The sequence below is a fragment of the Vulpes lagopus genome, chromosome 1, assembly GCF_018345385.1.
Source record: "Vulpes lagopus strain Blue_001 chromosome 1, ASM1834538v1, whole genome shotgun sequence".
In the NCBI taxonomy this organism is placed as follows: domain Eukaryota; kingdom Metazoa; phylum Chordata; class Mammalia; order Carnivora; family Canidae; genus Vulpes; species Vulpes lagopus.
This window is the reverse complement of record NC_054824.1, coordinates 162837672-162844658: the sequence shown is the minus strand read 5'-3', so window position 1 is coordinate 162844658 and position 6987 is coordinate 162837672. Positions and strand designations below refer to the sequence as shown.

The following is a 6987-nucleotide window of genomic DNA, read 5'->3' as shown; positions in this document are numbered from 1 at the left end:
AAAAACTATGGAGACAGTAAAAAGATCAGTAGTTGCCAGAGATGAGGGGAAGGGATAAATGGATGAAGCACAAGAGATTATTTTCATGGCAATGAAGCTATTCTCTATGATACTATAATTGTGGATATATAATACTGTGTATTCGACAAAACTCATAGAACTTCACAGCATAAAGAGTGAATTTTAACATATGAAAATTTAAAGGAATATCACCTACAAGGGGGAGAGATCCTAGAATAAAATGCAAATTTTTTCTGAGAGAGAATGCACACATGTGCGGGGGGGGGGGGGGTGGTTAGGAGGTGGGTAGAGGGAGAGAGAGAATCCTAAGTAGGCTCCATGCCCAGCATAGAGCCAGAGACAGGGCTTGATCTCATGATCCTGAGATCATAACCCTGAGATCATGAACTGAGGTGAAATCAAGTGTTGGATGCTCATAAACTGAGCCCACCCAGGTGCCCCCGATTGTGACAAAATAATCTAATAATCTTTTTTTTTTTTAAAGATTTTATTTATTTATTCATGATAGACAGAAAGGCAGAGAGAGGCAGAGGGACAAGCAGGCTTCATGCCGAGAGCCCGATGTGGGACTCGATCCCGGGACTCCAGGATTGTGCCCTGGGCCAAAGGCAGGCACTAAACCGCTGAGCCACCCAGGGATCCCCCAATAATCTAATAATCTAAGTGAATAAAACCACCTTACTAATGAGGAAAAATGATGCTGATTAACTTTGGAAATGAGTAGAGAGTGTAAGATTAAAGTCAAAAGAGGGGTGCCTAGGTGGCTCAGTCAGTTAAGCGTCTACCCTAGGCTCAGGTCATGATCCCAGCTTCCTGGAACTGAGTCCTGTGTTCCTGCTCAGTGGGAAGTCTGCTTCTCCCTTTTCCTGCTCTTGCTCTTTCTCTCTCTCTCTCAAATAAAGAAATAAAATCTTAAAAAAAAAGAAAAGATTAAAGTCAAAAGAAACCATTCATAGCCCCATACTCTGATAATATTAATTCCCATTGGGAGTTAATTTTTTCCCCAGGGGAGAACACGAACACAATTCCCCACTATCACAAATTATGCAGTTGAGTTTCCCACATCTGGGGAAATCACAGGGGTTAGCACATCCAGAGTACAATGGATAAACCTCACCCTGAGAAAACCATCTTTGTAATCATGGTATCTCCTCTGCCAGGTAAGTATGGTGGCATTAATTTTTGATGTTGCTATACTTATATACTACAATCAATGCATTGGAATTGAAATAAATGGATGATGGGGAGAGGCGGAGCTGGTTTTCTCAGTCTTAAAATGGGAGCTTACAAATAAGAAAGGGGAGGAGGCTAGAAAGATCAATGTGGTAAAGGATTAGAGTTGGAGAGAGTATGAACTTAGCTTATGATGTTTAGCTCAACGAATAAAGACAGTTACATATACAAATATTTATAGATATATCTATATACACTGGTTAGCACACACACATATACTTGATCTGTCAGCTAAGTAACGACACCCCAGTATCAAAAAGTACTTCCAGGTTGCCTGTGGCTTAGTTAGTTAAGCATCTGCCTTAAGCTCAAGTCATGGTCCCAAGGTCCTGGGATGGAGCCACATTGGGCTCCCTGCTCAGCAGGAGCCTGCTTCTCCCTCTCCCTCTCCCTCTGCTTATGTATGCGCTCTCTAGTAGATAAAATCTTAAAAAAAAAAAAAAAAAAAAAGGGGGACATCTAGCATCCAAATCTTGAATCTTAATACTATTCCCTAATAAAAGAAACCAGGGTGCCTTGGAGAAACAGCTGAATCTAGAACTGGGGCAGGAAATACCCAAGAAGAACCTGGCCTATCTTTCAGTGCCAGAAAATAAGAAGTATCAAAAACAAACAAACAAAAAAAATCACAATGAAGTTATGTCAAAGGGACACAGGAGCCAACTGAAAGAGCCCTCAGTGACCAAAGCTGGTACAATTTAAGCAACAACATAAAGTAGTACTGGATTATAACCCAACGTATAAAATAAATATCCATGACCTGTACTGATATTTAAAAAAATAAAAATAAATAAAAAAATAAAACTGACTAAATAAGTAAATGGTGGAGGGGGGACAAATTTCCTGTGTTCAAGAATTCCAAATAATTTATGTAGGTACTCTGCCTTCAAGGAAGTGAAGCATAAATCCTAGCTCCTTAAGTATGAGCTGTGGATGGTGACTGCTTTCCAAAGGCTACAGTATGGAAAAAGGGATGATGAGAGGAGAAAACTTACAGTGAAGAAATTGCTAGAAAGCATATTTTTAGCGACATCTGGGAGGCTCAGCGGTTGGGCATCAGCCTTCGGCTCACGTCATGATCCTGGGATCCAGGATCTCGCATCAGGCTCCCTGTGAGGAGCCTGCTTCTCCCTCTGCCTATGTCTTTGCCTCTCTCTCTCATGTCTCTCTCAGTCTGTGTCTCTCATGAATAAATAAATCTTTTTTTGTTTGTTTGTTTAATTTATTTATTTATTTATTTATTTATTTATTTATTTATTTATTTATTTATGAGAGGGGAGACATGTAAGGGGAGGGACAGAGGGAGAGAAACTCAAGCAACTCCCCACCAAGTGGGGAGACTAAGGCAGGGGTCAATCCCACAGCCCATGAAATCATGACCTGAGCCAAAACCGTAACTCCAATGTTCAACCAAGTGAGCCACCCACGTGCACCTAAGAAGTATTTCTGATATAATGAAAAAGGTCATTTCTCTCTGTGGTTTTGCTGCCGAAAATCTACAAGCTCAATCTAATCATGAGAAAAACATCAGACAAATCCTACTTAAGGAACATTTCATCTTAAATCCTACTTGCCTGATATGTAGGGAATCCCAAGCCTTAAAATTTAAGGTTGTCCTCAACTGAGAACATCCCCAAATGATCCCCCAAATCCTCCACGTGGCAGAGGCAAATGGAAATCCTCTCTGAGGAATGTGACTCCATCCTAGCCCAAAGTTATTGCTACAAATATTTAAGAAAGTTTGGAGGCTGCTTCTAGGCAACAAATGGAATGATAAAGCAAAAGGGCCCACAGTGACCATATCTGGCTAAATCCAGACAGGCCCTTCAGATGACCCACCTCAAAGTATCCATAGGCCCTAACTGACAAGTGGGCTACTTCCAAACAGGCACAGCTTCCAAAAAAGGAAGAATTCCATTCTCCCCATACCTCCTCAACAACAGCCCCCACCATATCAAAGCAGACAGTTTGTCCTGCTGTCCTGCCTGCTGCGCCCTTGCAGTATATCCAAGAAATTTCTAGCTCCTTTGTTCTGTCTCAGGTGCATCCTTCCACCACCTGAGCCACTGGCTTCCACTGATTGGTTGCCCTACATTTGAGGGCTCCCATCCAATGAAGGGGGGGGACACCACATCATGATGACCAGAATAACCATGCACATAGACAAAGGACCACGGGCAAGAACAAGGAGGAAAACAGACCAGAAAAGAGACACACAAAATTTCAGTTGACAGATGAGTCTACACAGACCATGAAACAACTATGCTTACAATATTTAAAATGATAAGACCGAAAAAAAAGAGAAAAAGGAAATCCCACTTCTGGTCAGTGTAGTATTACGGAGACCAATTACGTGCCCAGCCTGAACAACCAAAACCTAGAAATAAATGTAAACAATGGATGTTGGCAAACTGAATTCCAATAAAATATAAAAATAAATAAAAATTTAAAAAGAAATAATTAAAAGAAACAATGGTTATCAAGACACTAGGCATCCAGTTGCAAAGGACAGTAACCCTGAAAGATGGTCAACAGAAAACGTATTCTCCACAAGTGTCCCAGCTTGCTGCCCTGGAAGTTAACCAGGTCTACTCCGCAGAGCTTGGGGGACTGACTCCCCGGGTTGAGGAGATGGGAAGGAGGGTTGGGAAGAATAAAGTGGCTGAAATCGGCTGGACAGAGTACCCGGGAGGGGGCTGCACGGAAAGAAAATTTAGATCTGAGGAGATACTAAACAATTTATTGTTTTAAGCATCAATGTTGGTTCTTTACAACAAAACTACCATGCGATGTAAAATGTTAATAAGGGAAGCGGGGTGTAGAGTGTATAGGAATCCTCCACCTTCCTCATACTTTTTCCACAAATCTAAAACTGTTGTAAATAATAAAGTATCAAAAGCACCCAGCAGGGCGCCTGGGTGGCTCAGTGGTGGAGCCTCCGCCTTGGGCTCACTCAGGGCGTGGCCTCAGGGTCCTGAGATCAAGTCCCGCACGGGTTCCCCACATGGAGCCTGCTTCTCCCTCTGCCTGTGTCTCTGCCTCTGTGTCTCTCATGAATAAATAAATAAAAATCTTTATTAAAGAAAAAAAAAAAAGGACCCATTAGACCCAAGGGCCTGTCGCTGGCTTCCCCCTGACCGGGGCGCCGGCCCAGGGCCGCCCCTTCTCCCCGCCTCCCACCGGTCTCTAACCTCCAGAAGCACCTTGTCCGCCACCCTCCGTCGTGAGCTTCGTCGTCGTCGGCGTCGCCGCCATGGCCCGCGAGCTCCCGGCTTCACCCGAAGGACGCCAGCACCTGTGGGCCTCGCACGCTGCTCCCTCGCGGCGTCCGCTGGGCGGCGACGAGGCGCCCCCGAGGGCTCGGTGACTTCCGGGCGGCCACTTCCGGCACGAGGCCCTCCCGCAGGCTGCGAGCCCCGGAGCCGCCCCGCCGGCCTTGCCCCACCGCCGGGAGCCGGGGCTTCTCTGCCCGAGCCTCTCCCTGCCCCGCCGGGCACCGTGTCACCCCCTGCACCCTCTCCCGAGCCGTGGGCCAAGTGGGGACAACACTTTTTTGCAGGGGGGGAGCGGACAAAAACACGTGTAAAACTTCTTCCTCTCTGGGTGAATTCTCACGCCGCCACCCCCACCCCACCATTAGTGCACTATTACGGGACATTTAAGAAACTGCTACAAATTCCATACAAAGTTGTTTGGGTTTTGCTTTCTGTTTTTTAAGAATCTATTTATTTATTCATGAGAGACACAGAGAGGCAGAGACACAGGCAGAGGGAGAAGCAGGGTCCACGCAGGAGCCGGATGTGGGACTCGATCCGGGATCCTGGGATCACGCCCTGAGCCATCCAGGTGCCACCAATACAAACTTTACATTAAGAAAAATTTAAAGAACTGACTAGAGCAAAGAGAGCAAAGAGGAGGTGGTAGAGGAGGCTAGAGAGCAAGGGAAGAGGCCCTTTCGGCTGTTGAAAGAGCTCCAGCTTTTACCTAGAGTGGGAAGACACAAGATTTTTGTTTGTTTCTTTTTTTGATTGATTGGTTGATTGATTGATTGATTGATTGATTGAAGAGAGAGAGCCAGTGAAAGAGAGCATGAGCAGGGAGAGGACTCCCCCACTGAGCAGGGAGCTGCGTTCAGGGCTCAATTCTAGGACCCTGGGATCATGACCTTGAACCAAAGGCAGATACTTAACTGAGTCACCCAGGCGCCCCAGGATGACATAAGTCTTCAATAAGATGTCCATTTGCACCAGACTTGAAACTCGTATGTGATGATGCATTGCAAAAATAAAACTTTATTATCTGTAACTCATCTACGTTAAAAGTCCTCATTTAGCAGAAATGTAGACACATTTTTAAGGGTAACAATCGCTCTGGGGGGCAGAATTTAATTGATAGTGGAACAGAGGGCTAGCTGAGGACAAAGCACAAGCCCTGGGGCAGCACACTGACAAGTCCTTGAAACAGGCAAAATGACATTCCTTTAAGATTCAACTGTCCCGGACATTGTTAATACTTTGCTAAGAGCAAAAAACAATCTTAGCCCAACCCCCAGGATCCTGTAGGTCTATCTTAACATATAAAAATTCCTTTAGAAATTTCCTTTAGGGGGATCCCTGGGTTGCTCAGAGGTTTAACATCTGCCTTCGGCCCAGGGGGTGATCCTGGAGTCCAGTCCCCAGGTCAAGCTCCCTGCTTGGAGCCTGCTTCTCCCTCTGTCTTCATCTCTGCCTCTCTCTCTCTCTGTGTCTCTCATGAATAAATAAACAAAATCTGTTTTAAAACTTTTTAAATTTAAACTGAAAATAAATCAATGCCCTTTTTCTATCAAGGATCCAATCCAGGATACCCCATTGTGTTTAATCCACTACATTTCTAAAATATCACGCAGAAACTTCTGCTTCTAGCCATGGCAGAGAAATTAATACCAGACTATCAAATATAACCCAAATATGGACAAAATACTGTGTCCAGACATGGACAACAGTCAATGACTGAACATTGCAAATATAGAAACATTGCAAGGAGGTCCCACAATCACCTCAGATGTTTGTCATGGGGCCAGTTTTGTGCAGAAGAGGGAAGTGGAGTCCTGGTGGGATACTCGCCTTGTTCAGCTGAGGAAACACAAAAGTTAGAGACTTCTGAAGTGGCTAGAATTTGTGCAGCAGGTATCTGAAAAGAGGGAGCCCAGATCTCTGTGTGGGACTCACAGTGGGGCCAAGGCCACGAGGCCACGTGCTGGGCTCCATGAGCACAGGACAGGACTGCTCAAGGCTTAGCAGGGGTTATCTGCCACAGAGCTGAGAGCCAAATCACGATCCTGCTTTGAAGACCTGGCCCAGCCCTCTCAGAAGCATCCCTGCAACTTCAGAAAGTTAATATTTTAAAGTAAGAACCATGATCCAGAGTAAGGGACACATCCTAGAACTAAACCCATAACTGTAGCCTGACAAGGCCAAAAGTATCTACCAGTAGTTCAAAGGATTGCAAAATAAAATTCAATATTCCTTATAGAGGAAAAAGTGATAATCCAGGCTCCCAATAGCATAGAGTCCACAATCTATATATTATAATAGATACATGTAGGGCCGCTTGGGTGGCTTAGATAGTTAAGTGTCCAACTCTTGATCTCAACTCAGATATTTTTTTTTAACTTTTTTTTTTTTTTTTTTAATTCATGAGAGACAGAGACCTAGGCAGAGGGAGAAGCAGGCTCTCCACAGGATGCCTGAT

General features: G+C 44.6%; 1 non-coding gene across 1 annotated transcript; it reads right to left on the bottom strand.

The window, feature by feature from the left end:
• Window positions 1-1025: 1025 nt before the first annotated feature.
• LOC121475113 lies at window positions 1026-1189 on the bottom strand. The gene has a single exon (XR_005983622.1). It is a non-coding gene; the product is annotated as a U1 spliceosomal RNA (small nuclear RNA).
• Window positions 1190-6987: the final 5798 nt, after the last annotated feature.